General features: G+C 45.1%; 1 long non-coding RNA gene across 2 annotated transcripts in view; it reads left to right on the top strand.

Moving 5' to 3' along the window:
* Window positions 1-8,221: 8,221 nt before the first annotated feature.
* The window catches only part of LOC120386352, a 32,490-nt gene continuing 18,585 nt past the window's right edge, over window positions 8,222-22,126 (top strand). For both annotated transcript variants that reach the window (XR_005589674.1, XR_005589673.1), the window contains exons 1-2: window positions 8,222-8,337; window positions 12,002-12,090. This is a non-coding gene — a long non-coding RNA (uncharacterized LOC120386352). The remainder of the gene's footprint in view (window positions 8,338-12,001; window positions 12,091-22,126) is intronic.

The raw sequence follows: 22,126 nt of genomic DNA, 5'->3' as shown, positions 1-22,126 counted from the left end.
TGCAATCAACAGATTAAATTCTACAGTGGGGTGCATGCAGGTGGCTCCTTTCCCATCAATGAGAGTTGCATGTTTGAACACAGAATTTGGCCCTGTCTGTACAGAATAAGATAAGGCTGCCCCTTTGCTGTGTGCCGGTACTGAGACCTCAGACCGTGTTCACTTAGTGTTTGGCCATCCCTCCCTTCTTTTTAATGGAAGGATCAACTCCTCAGTTCAGGTTCTATAACTCCAACTACGGAAACAGCTGCCCATTCCCTTCCCTGCCCTGGATCAATACTGTCCCTGCCAGGTCCCAGCCTCAGCATTCAATGGCATACATTATTTATCACTAATTGGACTGGATGCTTTGTGGGTGCCGGTGAATCAATGAATGAATATTTTCCATCAGGGTTCTCAGCACCCTCCAGAGAGACTTGCCGCAGCAACGACAGGCAGTGATGGGCTTGTGGCAAGTTCAGGGGTGGAAGGTAAATCTCAGAGACGTTTCCCATTCGCAAGGCATTGGTGAACTGAGCTGGTACCCAACACAAAGCAGAACTTACCTTGCACACCCACACCTCCCTGAGGTCTAACCCAGGTAAATGCACCTATCGCTCTCTACTTCCAGCACACGCCCCTTAGCACAAAGGTGAGTGACTGCTTACTGTATATTCAATGCCACTGATTTCCATATGCCACAAGATACCTCAGGAAGGGCACAGGCCCGTAAGCTGTGGGGGAGACGCTTCCTGCACCCGTCACAGTGCTTTTTCAGCAATCACATTGAGCTGCTCCGTGCTGATTCCCAACAGATGTTGCCCTAATGAATAACAATGTAATCTCAGTTCCTTAATATAGTGCTGGGGCGTGATAAGTCTGAAATTGCTGTCATCGTCGGTGCGGGGATGGTCTGGTCATTGTTCAGAACTGTCCTCCTTCGATGATTACGTGAAGGGGAATTTATTTTCTTCCATCCACTCCCACTCCTCTCCCTCCCCCATATTAAAAATATTTGGGCATATATATTTAAAGGAGCTCAATAACAGGCCAGGACGTACATTTTGATGGGGGGAAGCATGGATTGGAAATGGGGGAACCACATAGAACCATGCCTAGCGCAGAACACACAATTCAGTATTGTACACATCAAATCAGTGAAAGAACCCAGGAGTCCTGGCTCTGCAGCAGCTACCATGATTATTTGCAACATATTTGGCCATTGTTTGGGGGTATTCTTGAGTGTAGAACAGGGATGGGCAAAGTTTTTGACCTGAGGGCCACATCTGGGCATAGAAATTGTATGGCAGGCCATGAATGCTTATGAAATTGCGGGGGTGGCCTCTGGGGTGGGGCCAGAAATGAGGAGTTCAGGATGTGGGAGGTGGCTCTGGGCTGGGGCAGCAGGTTGGGGTGTGGGTAGGGGGAAGGTGAGGGCTCCAGCTGGGGGTGCAGGCTCTGGGGTGGAGCTGGGAATGAGGGGTTGGGGGTGCAGGAGGGTGCTCTGGGCTGGGACCGAGGGGTTCGGAGGGCAGGAGGGGGATCAGGGCTGGGGCAGGGGGTCGGGGTTCAGGATCCGGGTGGCGCTTACCTCATGCAGCTCCCAGAAGCAGCAGTGTGTTCTCCCTCCAACTCCTACACAGAGGTGCAGCCAGGCGGCTCTGCACACTGCCCAGTCTGCAGGCACTGCCCCTGCAGCTCCCATTGGCCACGGTTCCCAGCCAATGAGAGCTGTGGGGCCAGCATGCAGAGCCCCTTGGCTGCCCCTATGCATAGGAGCCAGAGGCGGGACATGCTACTGCTTCTGGAAGCCACGTGGAGTGAGGCAAGCCCCAGACCCCACTCCCCGGCGGGAGCTCGAGGGCCAGATTAAAAGGTCTGGAGGGCCGGATGTGGCCCCTGGGCCATAATTTACCCACCCCTGTCTTAGGTCCTGTGATGACCTGAGGGACAGCCCTCTTGCTAAGTCCTGTCTAGTCTGGACCCCTTCTGGGATGAAAAAAGTGCAACAAAAAAATCCCAACCCAAAAGATTTTTCTTGCCCCTCTTGGGCTATTCTCTCTTGGGTTAGTCCTTTAGGCTCATTCTCCAGGCCCCCTGGACTCAATAGTTTTTATTGTGGGCTTGTACGCCCTTTCTTCAGAGCTAGTAGGGGAACCCAGGCCCACCCTCTGCTCTGCATTCTGGCCCAGAGACCCCCATAGTGAGTAGCTGGGTCTGCTCCGTCAGACATGCTGCTGTTTCCCTGGGACACTTCCTACCGCCAAGCCCCATGTGCTGCAGCCCTGCAGCCTGTGCTAAACGCAGCCCCTCCTCTGGCTCCCAGGCCTCTCACTTCTCCCTAAATTCTCTCTGCACCTTTTTTCTCTACTGGAACACCCACCCCTCAGGATTGCATTTCTGGGCCTTGCTCCTTTTCTAGTCCCACACCCACACGCTATCTTCAGTTTACCTTCCCCAGGCCCTTCCCAGAGCACAGGAACTCCCTCCCTCCTGGGATCCTCCTCTAACTGAGTTCTCCACTCCGTTTATGCAGTCGTCTCAGATCTCCTCACAGTGGGGCCAGTCATTATAATAAAGTCTCCATATCACATTCAGCTGGGGGATAGCTGCCAGGGCTGATTCTGGCTGGCCTTAAAAAGCCAGTCAGCCTGTGACACCGTCCTCTTGTGCATAAATCAATTGCTTCCATCCTACCCAATACGGAAGTCCATTGGCTTCTTTCACATTCAAGTGTCAGGAATGGGGAAGGCCAGCTTATGAGGGGCACAGCTTTACTGGGGGACACCTCCTATGGAAGTTTGATGGCTCTTTGGTAAATTTAGTTTCTGGGAGATGAATGTGATGTTCTTGGAAGCAGGCGTTTGAGAACATTAATCACAGTCAGGCACTGCACAAGTTTCTCCCACCTTTCTCTGCAGTCCGGACCTGCACCTGAGAGCTGGTCAGGAACTTTTTGATGAAACTTTTTTGTTGGAAAATCCCAATTTGTTGAAACCTTAGCTGTCTGTCAGGAAAGGGCCAGTTTTGCTGAATTTCTGTTTCAAACAAATTTTTAAAAAAGCATTGAAATTGTCAAAATGTCTCATTTGACATTTTGTAAATGGAAACAATTCCAGGTTTGGGTTAAAGCGCCTTTTCATTAAAAAATGTAAATAATTGGTAGGTTTTTTTTAAATAAAAGTCAAAAATAAAATGAAATGTTTTTAAATTATCAAAATGAAATGTTTCAATTGACCTGATCCAATTTTTAAATTATTATTATTTTCAGTTTATGAATTTTTTCAAGATTTTAACTTTTCAGCCCAATTCACAGGGCAAGAAATTTTTTTGAAATCTTGAAACTTCTCACCAGATGGGAAAAACTATTTCCTCCCCATCTCTATGTCACTCCTGCTATTCAAGTCTTGCCCTAGCTACGGTCAACACATCTTTACCTTAACCCACAGCACTCTTTTATATTCCATTCTGGGATTCTCCACCCATCTCTGCCAAGGTACCAGGATCTCAAGTTATACAATTTTTTTGTCACAATATTTTTTTTCAATGAACTTTTCAACCAAAATTAATTTAAAATAGTCACTTACATTGAAATTGTTTGGTTTTTCAACAACAACAAAAAAAACACCCTATATTTTTTGGTAAAAATGTTTGGTTTTCAAAATCAAATATTTATGTTGAAAAAAAAACATTTTTGTTGTTGTTTTGAGGTTTTTAATTTAAAAAAAAAACATTTTCCCTGGGAAATTTTGAAAACATTAAGAGAAAAATAAGACATTTCCAGTGCACAATTTTTTAGCATTTTTCAAGTAGCTCTTTTTCCAGCACACCCGTTATTTCACTTCTAGGGTCTTTTCAGAACAAAGACAGTCAGTTATGGAAAAGAGTTACATTTTCTGGTGGTTTTCTGACAAAGACAATTATCCAGTAGAGACTAACCTGAGAACCTTCCAAACTATTTCATTTGTGACTCAAGAAGTCTTTACACAGAATGTTCCAGAAGTGAGGGGCCAGCATGTTATCTCCTTGCATCTCATTGTGGTTTTATTTGAGTTTTATGACTATGCAGTTTATTTGCTTGAAGCATTGTCTTGGCTCCAGCAGAGGGCTCAGTAAAATGGCTTTGAAAACATTTTGTTCCAATGTGCTGTATAAAATACAGCAAAACCCTGTCCGTGATTAGAGGAGATTTTTCTGGGGTCCAGCCTGGCGTCTAATCTGGAGCAGCCTCTTTTCTCTCTTGTTAATACTGTCCGAACAACTGAGGAAATGTTATGGTCAGGTAAGATACTCCTGTTTCCCAGTTTTAATTTAGCCCTGAATATTTCATGGACTATTCAGGGACCAACAGAACCAGAAATAATTTGTCTTTATTACAAATAGTACCAAACTGCAAAGTTCACATTCACAATACATCCAAATTTGGATCTGAAGTTTCAGTTTGTTCCATTATAAACCTGGGACCCATTTGCAAAAGTGGGATATAGATCTTGAATATACCAATGTTTGGGTCTTTTGGGACATGGGAGTTTAGCTTGGGACCATATCTCATTTCCTTATGTTAATGGATGAATTTCAGAAGATTTGGAGTTCGAGTTTGTTTTGAGTGAGCACCAAGGTCTTTGGATATTTAACATATACAGAGCAGGTCCAAACATCCTGAACCCACTGGGTCTTCAAAACTGAGAACTCAGTCTCATCAGAATGGGTCCCTTCAGCTGGGAATTCCAGTTATAGGTAGTGCGGGGATGTGGACAGCTGTTGACTAGAAAGTAGACCAAAACCCATCAACTTATTTCATTCAAGGAAAAAAACAGCCATTGTATGAGAAGACTATCAATAATTACCAACTTGGGTGAGCTTCAATCTATACTCAAGTAGAGATGCAACAAGGTCCTGTTTCCTCTTCCAATCTCTCGAGTCAGCTTTGGCTTTTTCTTGAAATTAATCCATCTTTTAAAACAAAGAAAGACATAGAAATGGTCACCTTCACTTACCTGGGCTAAATCTTAGAGGAGTTAATCCCAGAGGGACCCATTCACAATTGCTCTATGGGAACAAAGAATTATCAAACCAGAACAACAGGAAATAACTCTTACTTTATACCAATACAAACGATGACACAAGGCACAGGGCAAATGTGTAGCAGGCTAACACACACAAAAATGCCTGAATTATTCAGCATAACAAAGAGATTAATTGGATTTCATTAATATTACATATCCATGGGGCTGGGGAAAAGCTAGCTGGGCTTCTTTAATTCTGGATTGAGCTGGGACGTCTAAATCCCATTCTGAGAATATGATATATCTCCTGCTCTTTTTATAAATCTCTGTTTGTCAACAGCTGCAGCAGACATCTCCATGACTAACCCTGCGATCCTCGGGTCTGGAAACAGCACCGGTAAAGCAGATGGGAACTCAGCTGTAACTCAATCTAGCTTGCTCTGTGTAAAATGTAATAAGAAGGAGGCCCAGGCCTGTGATTGTAAATTTTCCTTCTGCACCATGCCTGTCCTCCTGAGTCTCTCTCTATCAGGCTATTCTTGCAGTTGGGCTGTTGTATACTGTCCTGCTGCCTTCTTGACTCAAGGATTCCAGGTAAAAGCAGTTGGCGCTAAGGCAGATAGCCCGACTGGCAGGAGGAGGGAAGGCTGGCAGGAGATGGGGAAGAGTGAGAAGAAAAAACTGGTATGCAATTAAGCTACTTGTACCCAAATAAGGTAATTGGATTGGTCTGGGGTGGGGGTCTGACAGGAGGGATGAAGTCTTCTGCGTTCCATATGCACATATGTAGGGAGTAGTTCGGGAGGGGAGGTCACTTCTGTGGCACTGGTAATCACTAACTTGTGTGCAGCTGGGGAAATAACCAGCCTCTAACTGTGTTTTTCTTTTATCTAAAGGTTTTAATTGTAAAGAAATAAACTGAAGTGAAAAGGTCTCTTCCCTCCTCCTCTTTTAGACCGTCTCATCCCAGGTTCTCACAGCCAGTCGGATGCTACAGTACAGCCCGTAAACAAATAGAACTGAATAAAAGTAATGCCACCTATAGCCTCCATGGGCACTGTATCTTTCATATTCTTGCGCTGGTATTCCCCACTGCTCTCCTTAACAAGAGCCCTTCAGTTCACACCTTATTGTTATCATCATGTGTCAGCAGCCTAGGGGAGAGGAAGTATGGTCTAGTGGTGAGAGTGCTAGTTTAAGCTTTGGGAAATAGGCGTGCCATTCCCTGCTTTGCAACAGACTTCCAATGTGACCTTGGGCAAGTCTCTTAGTCTCTCTGTGTATGTCTACACTGCCAATCCTCCTCTCCCTTGAAATTTAGCCACCACATTACCATTATCACCGTCCAATAGCATAGAAACCTCTGAGAGGGACACTGCACTGCTATGTTGAGCTCCAGGGATGCTAGTCAAATGAGGGATAGCTCAGTGGTTTGAGCATTAGCCTACTAAACTGAGGGTTGTGAGCTCAATCCTTCAGGAGATTAGTTAGGGATGGGCCCTGCTTTGAGCAATGGGTTGGACTAGATGACCTCCTCAGGTCCCTTCCAGCCCTGATATTCTATCCTGAACTCACTAGGATGGGTTGTTTTGTTGTGTAGTACCCATCTTCACAATAGGGATAACAACACTGCCCTACCTTGCAGGGGCATTGTGTGAATAAATATGTCTCAAAGATCATGAGGTGCTCAAATACTATGGAAATGGGGCTATATAAGTACCTCAAGCAGATAGTAAATGTAGTTTACATAATAAAAATAGTAATCTATCTACTATGATAGATTACCTAGTTTACTATGAGCCTATTAGCTCTCACAACCTAATTAGGTTTGGCCTGGATCATTCTTTGGAAAGGCCAACACTCCACAGGAAGTAAGATCTTGCTATGGAAAGTAGTGTTGCTCCATCTGACCAATCGCTGACTGAGTGTCCCTTTCAGGGGTCACTGTGCTATTAGAAGGTGGTAGTGTTAAGGAGATGGCTAACTTCCACTTGGGGTAGAAAGCACCAGCTGCAGGTCAGCTCCAAACCCTCCTGTTTCGCAGAGGAGACTTAAAATGGGAACAGTGGGGTCTGAGTCTAGCTGTTGCTGAACAGGTGTCCACATCACAAAACCCACTTCTCAGCAGAGAGTGCCTTTCATTTGGCTCCAGGTCAGGCTTCAGTCACATTGTGAGGACAGACTGGGAGGCAGCTGCATTGATGCTGGCTAGACTATACCTGTGAGCGACCAGGACCCCAACAGCCTTTACCAGCACTAAAGGGCTACCCACGTAAGATGCATGTAGGGAAGCTGATTGTGCATCGGAATTCATACACAGAGGCCTAATTCTTACAGCTGTCCCCACTGCCTTAGAATGGCTCATTCCACTGTGCTGGTTTGAGTTCAGCCATCTGCAAGATGATTGCGAGCAAAGAACTGAAACACCCAGACCCAGGTCAGACAACCACTTGAATCTCCTTCCAAAAGCCTGCAGCAAGTCAAACTGGAGTATCACTGGGGGGAGGAAAGGGAATGGAGCTGCCAAGGGCCCATCATCTCTCCACCCCCTTTGGAAGAGTTCTTCCCCCTCCAGCTGAGATATCACATGACAGTGGCAGCTGTGCAGGGTAGAATCTACTGCACCTGTTTGCAATGTAGTTGCACCATTATTAGCATTCTTAAACAGCTGTAATGTGGGATGGGAATCTGATGTCCCAAATCACTGCATCTCCATTGCGTTGTATTAAAATGGCCTGTGATGTACTTTGCAATAAATATATGAATAAATAGCCATTTTAAAATGAGATACAGGCAAGCTGATTTTAACTGAATTACCTCAGCAGAACTTTAGCTGGGGCTCCTCTGGTTACTTCCTACTCTTCAGATTCCCTCACTGTAAAAGCCATTACTTAGTACCTCCTGATTTATGGTGCCTGAGAGCACACATCAGCTTAATTAGGAGAGCTGCTTTTAAGGAGCATCGTTTAAAGAGGCACTGATGGCAAAGTGGCTTCAGCCCCAGATTTGACCCGTGGTGCCATGAAATTGATATTATCAGGTATGAAACCTCCTCCAGATTGGAAATATCAGTTATCCTCAGTAAAATCACCAGCTGCAGGCAAAGTTAAACAAAGAAACAAATGCTCCCTACAAACCCCAAAGCGTTTAACTGATGATGAGGGACTTTTGTGCTGAGGTGAATTTCACCTTATGCCACTAAGCTTGTATACCAAGATCAAGTGTGACTCCCTTGACTTCAATAGAATTATAGCAATTGGCACCAGCTAAGAATCTGCCCCAAGGGGTTTTCAAAATGTAATGCTGTGTTACTGGGGTTGGGGTGTACCCATTCCACACTGCACCAGAAGGGGTGAGTCATTCTGCCTGTCTTACTGCACCTGCAGTAGGCGTTAAGCCTGGATAGAGGCACTGCAAAGGCTGAAGCCAGCTCAGGCAGGGGCTGACCAGGAAGGAGAATTGATGGCTAGTTGGCCCTCAGTGAGAGGAGTGTGGCTAGTACCACAGTCTGGAGTTGGTCTGCTGGTAGACAGCCTCCCTGGTCCTGTTGGGATCCAGGAAGTGGACAGTTGCCCTGGTGGAAGGTAGACAGGCCTGCCATGGGGAGCCCAAGTAGATGTGAAGGAAAGCTGGGGGATGGAAGTCTGCCCAGGAGTCTCTGGGGGGGAGTAGGATGGCTCCTACTACGAGGGAAGAATAGAAAACTCTCCTGCAGTACGGCTGCCTGGGGGGCAGAAAGTGCTAAGCTCTGCAGTGAGCTTGGGAAGAGAGAGAGAGAGAGAGCAGCTGATCCACTGGGAGCTTGTGAAGAGGCTAAAGGAATAGAAAGGCCTTAGATAGAGCACGGTAGGAAGTGGCTGAGGGATGCCTGACTATCCAGACCCCTTACTGCTTTACTGCTTATTAAAGAGGTCCTGGACCAGAACCCTGTGGAGAGGGAGGCCCTAGGTTCCCCCACTAGCCTGCTGAGGAAGGTAGAGCAGAAACTCCCTGCTAAGGGGTTAGGGCTATTGAAACCTCCTGATAGCAAGGGTAAGGACTAGTGAGTCTAAAGTTGGACTGAATGCCCCGAGTAAGACTGGACTGCCTTTTTTTTTTTTTGTTGCACTTCTGGTGTATGAGCTATAGAGATACCAAGGGTTGCTGCCCCAAAGAATGAGATTTATGGCCCCAAAGAGAGATTTAAGGCCAAAAAGTGAGACTTTTCAGGTGGTGTGTTAGGTCATTGATAAAATATTCATTTTTGTTTTGTTTTTAGCAAAGTTAAATATATAAATGGGAAATTAATAGACAATTGAAAGACATTCACATGGTATAACCAGATTTTCATGAGGATGTATGTTAGTAATATGATACAATAGTGTCCCTATGAAATAAGGATTGTAAGTTTGTGTCTGTATAACTTTGAATATGTTACATACTATATTTTAATAATCCTGGATAAAGCCATCAGTTAAGTAATTATTTAACCCTCATCAGGATGCATGAAAAACTGTATAGAAAACAGAAAGCCTTGGACCCAACAGAAAATTGTTTTTATGAATTAATCAAAACTTTCTGAAAACATTGCAACCAGACTTTCTGACAAAGTACTAGGAATAAATTATTGTACTACTACTAAAAAGAAAAAAGTCACCAAACAAATTACTGCTGGGGAACTCAAGTGTCCTGAAGAGGGTTAATGATGATTATAATTAATAATAATCCTAATTATTAAACATATTTGACTTACATAATCAGGGAGGAATTTGCCACAAGGACAAAAGGAATTTGTGGTTGTGAAGACACTGCTCTATTTGTGTGGTGTATTTCACTTTCCAGATGATGAATTACATCTTTTTCTTCTTAATGGTCACAGGATGGCTCCTGGTGACACAGCGTACATTTTTTTTTTTTAAAAGCTTGCTACTGGGGCAACGAAGGGCATGAATTTGTGGAGTATAAGTTTACATTTTGAACTATATTTTTGCAAAGCCTGCAAACTTTTGATCACGTGCTGCTTGTTTTTTGGGAGAACTCATATTTTTTTGACTCATATCCACACAAACCAAAACAAGTGTGTAGCCTCCTGCCTCCTCTCATGCACATATAGAATGCAGGCCTGTAGTCTCCATGGTTACCAAACTACACAAGCTTGGAAAGCAGCTTTCCAAGCTCTAGGCCCCTTCTCTGAGGGCCCCCGATGTATTGTTGTCTCTTTCCATGCCTGAGTAACAATATTTTAAATCTTTATATGCTTGTTCAAAATGAGTGAGAGAAGCTTAGGAACGTATGTGAGTGAGGTAGGGTGCTAGTGAGCGAGTCTCTCACCCAATGAGTGAGAGTTGACATGTCTGGAACTATATGTGGCCCAGACAGAAGGCCACGTTACAAAGACCCCCACAAGGCCAAAGTGGCTGTCAGCAGGGGGTGCAAAAGGAGACCCTGCCACACCCAGCCACATAGGCGCAGGGGGCGGGTGTGTCAGCTGGTAAGTCACACTGTTACCTATTATTAAGACTAGTCAGACTTTTTTCTCACAAAAAAACAAAATTCCCTTTGAAAATAGTGGTGGTTTTTCCCCCCCAAACTCCATATTTTTCTACAGGGAAGTGGGAAAATATCAAAATTGACAATTTTCTGATAGGAAAATTTAGAACAACTTGTTTTGAATTTCCATTTCCAAATAAAATGGAATCTTTTGTTTCATTTCAACTTAAACTGAAGTGAAATTCCATTTTTCTTTTTTGGCTTTTTGGGGGGAGCTGTGGATGTTTTTTGCAACTTTTGTTTTCCAGCCAACTCCAGAGCTGGTTGAAACTCTTCTGAATTTTGAAATTTGGATGAAATTAAATTCAAAATTTGATTTAAAGCAAGATAACTTTTTTTTTACAAAATATTTGCAATTTCCTTCCTCCCTTCCCCAGTGATAGCGCTGGCTAAAATCATTGGGGAAGGGAGGAAGGAAATTGCAAATATTTTGTAAAAAAAGTTCTCTTGTTTTAAATCAAATTTTGAATTTAATTTGACAATGTTAAATTTCAATTTGGGGGGAAACCTGAAAATGTTTGGGGTGTGGAAGGGGGGAAAAAGACAATCCATGACACATTTTCCCTTTTCTCCCCTTCTCCCACCCCAGCCATCTCTTGTGGTGTTGATTAAGGCTGTATTGTGTTTAAGGAGCTGGTACTTGGATATCAGTTTAATTGGTGTATCTAAGTAATGGTAGGGCTTTTGGAGCAGGCAATACTTTTAAAAACATTTCAACTAATAATTAAACAATAAACTGCTAGTTACGGGGTTGATCTTTTTTTTTTGTTTGTTTGTTGTTTTTTTTCCCTACCTCTGGCTTCCATTCCATATGAAATCTATCTTGTTTGGTAAGGCATCCCAGCCTCTTTCCACCATACCCGGTTTGTGCTTTCTCTTTCATTAACCCTCAATATTGTATATGGAAAGAAAAAAGGACCAAGGAGGAAAATGAGGCATTGATGCTTTTATGATGCAGTTGTACTGCTGCCCTTTCCTTTGGGTTGCTGGTTGAGCTACAGCATTAAAGAGATGGAGTTTCTGTGTATCTGTGTATGGTGAGGGAAAAGACTGAGGTGCTTTCCCTAGAGTGCTAGTCCACATGTGGTATGGGGGGGTTGGTTGGGAGGTTGGAAAAGAATGGAGTTATAGGACTCGCAGTCATTGGACTTAGTCTTGCTAGTAGGAGAGGATGGAGGGTTCAGTGCTTAGGGTACTAGCCTGGGGGAGCCTGGATTTAATTTCTTGCTTTGCCACAAACTTGCCGTGAGTCCCTGGGTAAGTCTCTGAGCCTCCCTTCCCCATCTGTAAAATGGGGGTAACAGCACGTTCCTACCTCAAGATATGTTGTGAGGATAAATACATAAAGATTGTGAGGTGCTCAGATGCCGCAGTGATAAGGACCTAAGAGAGAATGGTCAGAGCAGCTGGGTAGGAAACTGATATTTTTGTTTCCAATGTTCAAAAGCATTTACTGATTTTATTTTTTTGGTGTCTTACTTTTGGAGTGTCCATCTTGGGCCCGATCTTCAGATGTGCTGAGAACCTGCAGCTTCAGTTGCTCCAAATGGAGATCAGGAGCACCTACAGACACAAGGTGTGTAAGCATGGAAGCACCCCAAAATAGAGGGCCTTCCATTTGACTGGGCTTGGAGAGGGCTGAAAGTCTGAAAAACTAGGCTGGAAATCATAGGATTGGAAGCAGGGGTGGCAGGTGTGTAGAAATTTTGGTGGTCCCCAGAACCTGCCCCCCAAACTCCGCCCCCCCCCACCTGCCTAAGGCTCATGGAGGGAGGAGATCTGGGGTGCAGACCCTGGGCTGGGGCAGGGGATTGGGGTGCAGGGTGCAGGCTCTGGGAGGGAGTTTGGGTGCAGAAGGCGTGAGAGGTTGGGCTCTGGGAGGGAGTTTGGGTGGGGAAGGGGTCTGGGGTACAGGCTCTGGGACTGAGTTTGGGTGTAGGATCTGGGGCAGGGGTGCATGTGTGCAGGAGGGGGTGGAGGTGCAGGCTCTGGGATGGAGTTTGGGGATGGGAGGGGGTGCGGAGGGAGACCTGGCCCCTAACATTGGTGGAGCCGGGCCCCCAGGCCCTGAATATTGCTGGAGCCCGGGCACCACGGGCCCATATAACTCACCGCCCCTGACTGGAAGGGGCCTCGAGAGGTCGTCTAGTCCATTTCCCTGCACTCATGACAGGACTAAGTATTATCTAGACCAGGGGTCGGCAACCTTTCAGAAGTGCTGTGCCGAGTCTTCATTTATTCACTCTAATTTAAGGTATTGTGTGCCAGCAATACATTTTAACATTTTTAGAAGGTCTCTTTCTCTAAGTCTATAATATATAACTAAACTATTGTTGTATGTAAAGTAAATAAGTTTTTTAAAAATGTTTAAGAAGCTTCATTTAAAATTAAATTAAAATGCAGAGCCCCCCAGACTGGTGGCCAGGCCTGGGCAGTGTGAGTGCCACTGAAAATCAGCTCATGTGCCGCCTTCAGCACACATGCCATAGGTTGCCTACCCCTGATCTAGACCATTCCTGACAGGTATTTGTCTAACCTGCTCTTAAAAATCTCCAATGATGGAGATTCCACGACCTCCCTAGGCAATTTATTCCAGTGCTTAGCCATCCTGACAGTTAGGATCCCAGAAGAAAAGGACTTCTTGTGAGAGTTCTAGGACCTCCTGCTTCCTTTCTTCTGGAAATTTGTTCAAGAACGTGTTATTGAGGTATTCAGGTGCTTCTGTTGGGCAGCTGTGTCTGAAGCACTCTAGTGTCCAGGAATAGTGAACGTGAAAGGATCGTGACTAGATGGTTGAATAGAAATTTCCTTTGGATTCGTGCTCATGGGAATCTGGAGTTGCTGCCACCTCTAACACTGAGATGTGTCAATGAGCTTCCTTGGAATTTTGCCTCTCTGGGGGAAAGGGCTGTGTGTGAAAGAGCCTTCTACACCGGAGCACCATCGGTGGCAGTCCAACAGCACTAACCTGATACTGTCACTGGCAAAGGTGCCAGGCTTAGTGTGCATCTCTGCTTCCCTTGCTCCGTCTTCATGTCTTAAATCAACAATGGCGAACCATGCCTGCTCCTCCCTCCCCTCTGCTTCTGGGACTGTGGGTTGGGGCTGTTCCTTCATCCAGCTGGATGAAGCCTGCTGGTGAGGTGAGCTTTCTCGTAACGTTACAGCCATCTCCTTGCATGGCAGCAGAGACCCTCTCTGTCAGCAGCAGCTTCAGCTTTCTGTTCCTCTGGGTTTCTGGTTCCCACGGGCTGCAGGGCCTGGGTTGCTCCACTACTAACCTGAGTGCTGTTCCCGGCACTGCTACTGAACTGCTGTGTAACTGCAGGTAAGACTTTTCCCCTCATTTGTCCTTTCTATAAAGCAGAGGTGACGATGTTTGGCTTGCTTGGGAAAACGCTTTGAGATCTATGGGATGGCAAGTGCTATATAAATATTCTCATTACCAACTTCAGCTCCGGTACCTCAACCTCCAGATACGCTTCCCATATTTACAGTGTAGGGGCTAACATCTGAAAATGACTAGTGATTTTGGGTGCCTAACTTGCAGCACTTAGGCCTCAGAGGGTGGCTGCTCTGCACTTTGTGAAAACCAGGCCCCTTCAAGTGGAATCAGGCTGGGTAATCCAAGAATGAGGCATCCAAAATAACTAGATGTGAAAAATCTTGGTCCAGGCACTAGGAAGGTCCAAGCAGAGCCCTTTAGCTTTCAACCCAGTCTGCCCCACCATCTTTCCCACCGTCCGTCCCCTTTCTCTTCCCACGTGTGTTCCCGAACACATTAAAGGGGGCCAGCAATTTTTTTTTTCTTATGAAAATTTTCACAGGAAAACTTTCTCCACAACTTTTGAGGTTTTTTTGCAAAAAAAAAACAAAACAAAACAAAACAAAAAAAACACAGAGGAAAAAGTGGATTCTTGACAATTAAAAGTTTGGGGGTTTGACCACCAATACCCCCAAACTTCTGGTTTATATATTTTTTTTAAAATGCAAAATCCTGAAAATTGTCAATGGAAACTTTTTTTTTGGGGGGGGGGGGGAGGCAGGAGACCATTTTTGACCAGCTATATCATCCCCTTAAGCAGTCATTTCAGAGAGGTGCTCTCCTCCCCCGTTCCCCACCCAACCAAGCCCTTGGAAAGTGTTTGCATGGCCAGAGATACACACCTGTCACAAAGCAAGGCAGATTCCTCTGCCCTGACACTTCAACACAACCCACTTTGCTGTGTCTATTTTTAGACAGCTGATGAGTAAACTGGGGTGAAGCACTATGGGAAACGAGATGCAAATGTTGTTGTGGAAGCCCATTACTGTTTTATGGAGGTCACCCTGATCTAATTACGCCACTGTTCCTCCCAGCCCCAGCTTGACCCTGGCTGATCCTGAAACGGATTAACATGTCTTGGTCACTTGAGCGTGTGTTGTGTGTCTGCTCTGGCAGGACAGCGGCTGAAGGTCTGGCCGTATCTCAGTGTTGTTTTGACCTCAGCTTTCCCCCCCCTCCACCCTCATGCCAAGTCCTTCACAGACCTGTTGAATAGGGGCTTTCATTTCAGTGACCTCTGGGGTCATCTGTTTTCGGAGCATGAAATATGGCTGCCCAGTGGTCAGAAGCAAAGAGATAAACTTCACTGAGGAGCCTTAACAGGCCAATGAGCCGTGACTAATGATGATTGTGGTTTGTCTTTCTGGAGTTAAATTTATTGGGCGGCTGACCACTTAGTGCACTGCCTAGGGGATTAACCCTTTCAGGCATGACGAAGTGCTTGGATTTGCATTGGATAGAGAGCTCCTCCTTTCAAACATGTACACCAAGAAGAGGTTCTTTTCATGCTCCTGCACCAATCCTCTGCCCCACTCTGAGCAGGACCTTTCTCCATGCCTGGCACTGCCCCTTACCCCAAAATTCCTTAGTCCCACTCTAGTGTGAGGCATCTTAATCTTTTCCACCCTTTTCCAAATAATCGGTCCCGGGCCAGATAGGGGCTTTCCTCACAGCTGATTCCTACCATAATAGCGTACTATTGCCATATCCCTAACACTAAGACTCTCCTCTGTCACTTCCTATAGTCAGAAAAGAAGAGAGGCCTTGAACTCTAAGTCCTGTGCTTGACTTTAACTGAATTGCAGCTGGATCAGCCTCAGGGCTCAGCTAGGGTGACCAGATATCCCGATTTTATAGGGACAGTCCCAATATTTGGGGCTTTTTTTAATATGGGCTCCTATTACGCTCCACCCCCGTCCCGATTTTTCACATTTGCTATCTAGTCACCCTAGGCTCAGCTGTCAGAATAGTGTCCAGACACAACTGGCGACAGCCTAAGGGCTCAGTTACCAACAGCCAAAGTGCTAGGGACCACTTCTTATGCCTCACCAGTGCTCTCTAAAGGCACACAACTTGGAGGCTGTTGCACTGTAACTTATGCTTGTTTGTTTGATGGTACATCCTTGGCATATCTCCTATCCGTCTCTCGGTGTGGGGGTGGGGGAGCAATGGCGTGGCGTTGCACACCTAGTATAGCAACATTTTTGGCTGCTGGGGCATAGGCACTGACTGTGTTTTTTTATTATTCTCCCCGCCCCAGGCCCTGCTCGGTGCTTTTCACCCTCCCTCAAGCATCTCCCGTTAGCCACCAAAAAGCTGTGGCTAGTGGGTGATAAGCACCCACTATTTTTTTTCTATGGGTGCTTGAGCCCTGGAGCACCCCTGGACTTGGTGCCTATGTGCTGGGGAGTTTATAGTTTCCTATGGAGAAAGGCAGGAGATAACTGGGATGGGGTGAAGCTCTTGTATGGGTAGGAGTGAAGGAAAGTGCTGATTGGTGGAACAGAGTGTCAATCACCTGGGGAGACGAGCGGGACTTCCTTTCCATGCAAAGTGTTCTGGGTAAAGAAGTCTTCTATAAAACTCCCCTGGCTTCCAGCTGTAAGTTAGTTGTCAGAGTAGGTGTTGTGTGGAGGAGATGTTGGCTGTCATGTTATAGACGGTATTCCTTGTTGCTTTTCCTTTTAAAATAAATCTAGAGTTTTTTAAACTTCTCTGACCTGGATCTTGCTGCTGTGCTCTGCCACAATAATAATCTACCATGTTGTCAACTGGGCTAGAGCTGCTCAAAATAGTTTGAAATTTTAACAATTTTTTAAGTTGAAATTCAATATTTTAACAAATTGTTGTGGAAACTTTGTCTTTTTTTAACCTGCTCTAACCTGGGACCTCTATTTTCTGCTCTAGAGGAAAAGGGTGACACCCCAAAGATATCCTGAAAAATCATCGTAATGGCCCTATCAAAAATCCTAAGGCTGGGCTTTATGGGATCCCATCACTAAGGGATGGCTGGGGATTGTCAGTGCTGAAGAATGCTCCTAAACCTACTTCAATTACCAAAATCTGCTTGCAGATACATAGATGCAACTCCTGTTCAAGTCAACAGGCCAGACTTTGTTTGTGGGTTGGGAGTAAAGGCAGACTTCCACTCAGTGGAAGCTGGACCTGGGTGTGTCTGAGGGGAGAATTTCCCCCTGGCTATTGTGTATGGGGGGTGGGGGTGGGGAGAGAGAAGAGAATGTGGTATCTTGCTTGGTAGCCAGAACGCACAAGCAAGCACTTTTTTACAGCACCCCTTTTATAATATGAGTCTATCACCACTCCTGATCCACTACAAACTGGTTCCTGCAGTCCCTATGAAAACAGACCCCAACTTACCCTTCATTGCTCCGTGCCTCAGTTTCCCCACCTAAAAATTGGGGATGATAAAATGCATTGAGATATATGAATGAAAAATATAACAAGGTGTTGTGAGAGGTTCAGTCTTTATCTCATGCCTTCTCTGAAAACTGGCCCCCTCACCCTTTTGAGAAATCCCTAAAACAATCTCCCATCTCACGGGTGATCATGCCTTCCCAAGAAGGCACAATAACTGCTTGTGCCTTAACAGAATCCTGTACCTCCTGTAGGCTTTGTCTACACTACAGAGCTAGGTTGGTGCAAGGCAGCTTACGTCAACCTATGGAAATATCTACACTAAATTTCACTCCAGCTGACATAACTTCAGCGCTACGCCAATTTACCTCCACCTCTGCGAGTGGCATAGAATCAGCATCGATGTAGTTAGGTTGACTAAGTGTCAGCGTAGACAGTGTGTTGCTTATGTCGACTGTTACTGGCTTTCAGAAGCCGTCCCAATGCCCTTAGCTGATAGTACGGTCAGTACAAGCGCGCCTGGTGGAGAGACACACTGCTGACACAAGAAGCAACGTGTAGATACACACAAGCAAAGTAATTACTGTGGCAGCTGTAAGTTAGATTGACTTAACTGTGTAGTATAGATATGCCCTCAGACTCATGTGGAGCCTGGAAAACCTAGCTTCCCCTGGAATTTCAACTGCTGCTTTTCCCCAGAATGGTCAGCAGGGGATGCCCTTGGAGAGTCTCTTCTCCCATCACACCAGGAGAGAGGTGAGTGCAAGGGTCACCATATTTTGGAAAACCTGATGGAGAGCAATCAGTATTATAAAATCTGGGTGACTATAACTGCTATAAATCTCTGGGGTTGTGATGTTCCTTGTACTGATGCTATCATAGCAGATATATTTATAATACAGGAAACACGTTGGTTTGAGAACTCCCTGTTTCTTCAGGCATCAGTTATTTTTATATCACAAATCCCAGTGAGCAGGCTGCCTATGGGTTGTACTGATTGACAGCAAAACAGTGGAGCCAGTGTTCTGAAGGGGGGGAAAAGTATATGGGTGCAAATTTGACTGATACACCACAGGCTTCAGTATTCTGCAGAGTGCAGTATTTGGGGATGCGGTTTGTTTGCAGCAGGGAGACGCTGAATGGGAATGCGGGCGACACTGACTTGCAGCAGAAGATTGCCAGGACACATCACTGTAATTTGAATGCTGATCCCAGTTTCCCATTAGCCCGTCATTGTTACGACTCTTCAGTTCTTTGGAGCCAGGCTTGACAAGCATTCAGGGGTCTCAGGATTGACACTTCCCTGCCTTGCACCTATAGCATGCAGATGTAACGACTGTGCCTGTGCTGGAGTTGCTCCTGGTTTATGCAGTGTATGGCCTCAGTAACTCAGTGACTGGCACCTGGGTTAGCCTAGCCTGGTGTGAGCACCACACTGCAAAGCCATTCCTGAGTTACTGTCTACACCACAATAAAACGCCTGTGTCTGGCCTGTGGCAGCTGACTGAAGTTTGTGGGGCTTGAGCCGTGGGGCTACAAAACTGAAGTGTAGATGCTTGGACTTGGGCTGGAGGCAGGGTTCTGAAACCCCACAATGGGGGAAGGGTCCCAGAGCCCAGGCTCCAGTCCGGGCATCTACATGGCAATTTTACAGCCCTGAAGCCCAAGCTGCAGGCAGCTGACACTAGCCAGCCATGGGTGTCTTCACTGCAGTATAGACATTCCCACTGCATCCGTAGTGATGCAGCACTTGTGTGTTTCCTTCCCAGTGAATGGTAGGAGGATTCCTGTCTCTCTGGGCACATGAGAATTGGGGTAAGGCATTGGAGGACTCTCAGCACTTGAGCAATTTAACCTGTGACCCTCACTATAAAGTGGGCAGGTTACCAGTCTGAGTGAGCCTGGGTTTAAAGCACCACTACTCTTGGATGAGAGAGTTTTGTGTGTGGACAGGACCAAGAATCCAGTCTAATTCTGCAGTGAGGATATAGAGAAGAATCCTATCCAGAGCTTGAATAGTGTAGTACTTCATCTGAAATGTTTTTCTGATGAAGCAACATTGATTCTTTCCTCTCCAATATTTTCTCAAATGCTGTCTAGTCCTTGTAGGAAAATGGCAAGTGTGTTCCAGAAAAAAAATCTTCAAAAGAAGTGGAGGTTTGTTTTTTTTAAAACTGTGGACATTTTCGGGATCTTTTCTCTGTTTTTAACAAAGCCAGAACCTGGAAAATTTTCTCTCTTTCAATTAAAAAAAAATAATTCAATTTTGGTTCTGACGTTTTTGAAAAATGGATAATTTGGAAAGCAACAACTTTCCTCCCAAAATATTCATTTCTATAAAAAGATCACTTCCGGTTGAAAAGAAATGTTGACCAAAAAACTTCAGCCAACTCTAGTAGTATCAGTGTTAAAACTTTCCAGTCTTGATGCTTACTAGTAGAAATGATGATGATTTCCTTGCAGTTCTGGGTTAGGACTTCCCTTCAGAATACTAGGGTGAAATATTCAAAAAATTTGAAAGGCTTAACATTTGGGCTTTTTTGCATTTTGTTGAACACTAGCAACTGATCCTATTTTTGTGGTAAAACCCTCTTCAGTGAAAATAGGTCCATTTGTGATTTTAAAATGGTTTCCCCCTCTGAAAATGACACACTTGGATTTTCCAAGTTTTCACTGACCAATTATCAGATTTGCAAAACTTCACACAAAGCTGCCTGAAAAACGGGAAAGTATTCTGAATTTTTTTTAAAACTTAATTTTTTTTTCGGTCAACTTGAAATTTCATTAAAATCTTAAGAGGTTTTCAACCACCCTAGTGGTTGGTAGGAAACAAGTGACAATTTTCTAAACATTTTTATTAATCAAAATTTCCAAACAATTTTCATTAAAACTTGCAAAAGGAGCGTGACAAAAATGGAAAAGTTCCATTGTGGGGGGGAACCTCCCCCCAGCCGTACAGAATGGTCCCCTGGCCATTTTTCTGGCTCTTCCCCTCAATAACCAGCTGGCCCCTATATTCCCAGTCCTGTTTGATCTCTTGCAGCAAGAGACCTTCCTTAGACTGTTATCAGTAAATAGTATCCAAGCAGGAGATACAAAAATACAACTCTCTACCTTTCTCTTCCCAGGTGGAGGACCACCCACAAAAAGGCATGTGTACAAATTCCAACCAATCTGCTAGCTGACTCTTCTCCTAGGCAGTTGAGTGAAGAGGGGATAGGAAAAGAAACTGAGGAAGTCGAGGGGACTGGATAGACAGAAGGAGATAGTGAAATACATATACTGTATATACAGAGAGGGAAGAGGCAGATGTAGAAACTAAGAGGTGGCAAATGGAGAGATGGGGGATGGAGGGAGTGATAAGAAAGAGGAAGCAGGTGGGGGAAGAACTCCCATCTCCCAGTTTCCCATTGTAGAAAGAGACCTTTAAGTCTCCAGTCTCCAGCAGCAGTGATTAGCCAAGACATGATCCAGCCTTAGCTGGCCTGATACAAGGTGAGAGGTCACCAGTTGTCTGATAAAAGGGAGTATCTAAAACCTCTTGGGGGGTGGGGGAGTGAGTTTTAGTAATGGTAATGGAACTGTAGCAGAGAAAGGATCTCCAAGCAAACAGATTTCAGCCCAGCTCCACAGACACGCTGTGTGACTGCAGGGTATAACACAGCTAAATAGATCTCAAACTCAGCACTGCCTTGATCTCTGCAGTACGTGCCCATTTGCTTCTGCTTTTGCAGATGTTACATGTAAATGAGATGGGGTAGCCTCAGCCACTGCATTGTTCTTCCTGTGGTGTTCTAGCCCTCGTGCTCTGTGATTAACAAAGAAAGTTGTGGTTTGGGGAGTTTGTGCAATCTCAGTGTTTGAAGTTATGTCAGTACAAAGAGCCTTGAACCTGCTGTCAATTAGCCCTAATGGATGAGAGGCTGCTGATTGGGTTGGGAGAGAGTTGGAATTCCCTTGCTGAGCCTTGTAAAAGAGTTTAAAGGACAGGAGGAGATGGTTAACCAAGCTGGGACTGTCAAGGAGTAGGGAAAGAACAGTGTCCATAGATAAAGTTATTAACCCCTTGACTGCTCACTTCCAGACACATGAGAACTTCATTAGAAAAAACAATGGCCAACCAGCACTTTGTGCCAAAGAATGAACCAAGTGTAATTTTCAAAGGCCTTAATGTTCACATTTCAGAGCAATCCAATGGGATTTGGGCACTTAACTCCATTAAGTTCTTTGGAAAATCCCAGACCACATTTTCTAGGAGTTTGAGGAAGTTTGGTTAACTTCTCATGACATCCCCATTCTCTTCTCCCTTTACCTTTTTGAGGTTACAGTCAGGCCCAGAAAAACTCTAGCTCCCAGAGCAGTGGAGGAATGGCAGAGTTACAAAACCCGCAGCTCAGCTTTGCAGATGCATTTGATACTTCAGATAAATAGCTCAGTGTTTGTGATTGAATTACAGTGAGTGCTGGTGAAAGGTTCTCGATTTAGAACCTTGGAGGCTGACTTTTTGTTGTTGTTGTTGTTGTTGTTTAAGCCACGCAGAAGATAAAGCTGGTGGAAGTGCTAGTGTGTGACGCCCCCTACATTGCTGCCTGCTCACGTGTTTCATCTTAAAGATACCCCTTTTAGAAGAAAGGGGAGAGTTTCATTCCCACAAATCAGTGAATCCTTGGCTTCGCCACTTGTTAAAGGGGGCAACTAGTGTTGACTTTGGCAGATTTTGGGTTAAGGACACCTGTCCCCTTGGAAATAGACCAAGAAAACAACCAAGTCACCTTCTGAAGGTTGTCCAGTGGCCTTAGTGAAGTAACAACTTTCATTCTCTGCTAGGTTTGGAGGTGAAGCTCTGTGACCTAGAGATTAAAGGCATCGTGGCCCATTGGTAGATCCTTGAGCTGCCCAGTTCTCTTCCCGG

Source organism: Mauremys reevesii, linkage group 18 (genome assembly GCF_016161935.1).
Source record: "Mauremys reevesii isolate NIE-2019 linkage group 18, ASM1616193v1, whole genome shotgun sequence".
NCBI lineage: Eukaryota > Metazoa > Chordata > Testudines > Geoemydidae > Mauremys > Mauremys reevesii.
This window is presented reverse-complemented; position numbering and strand designations above follow the sequence as displayed.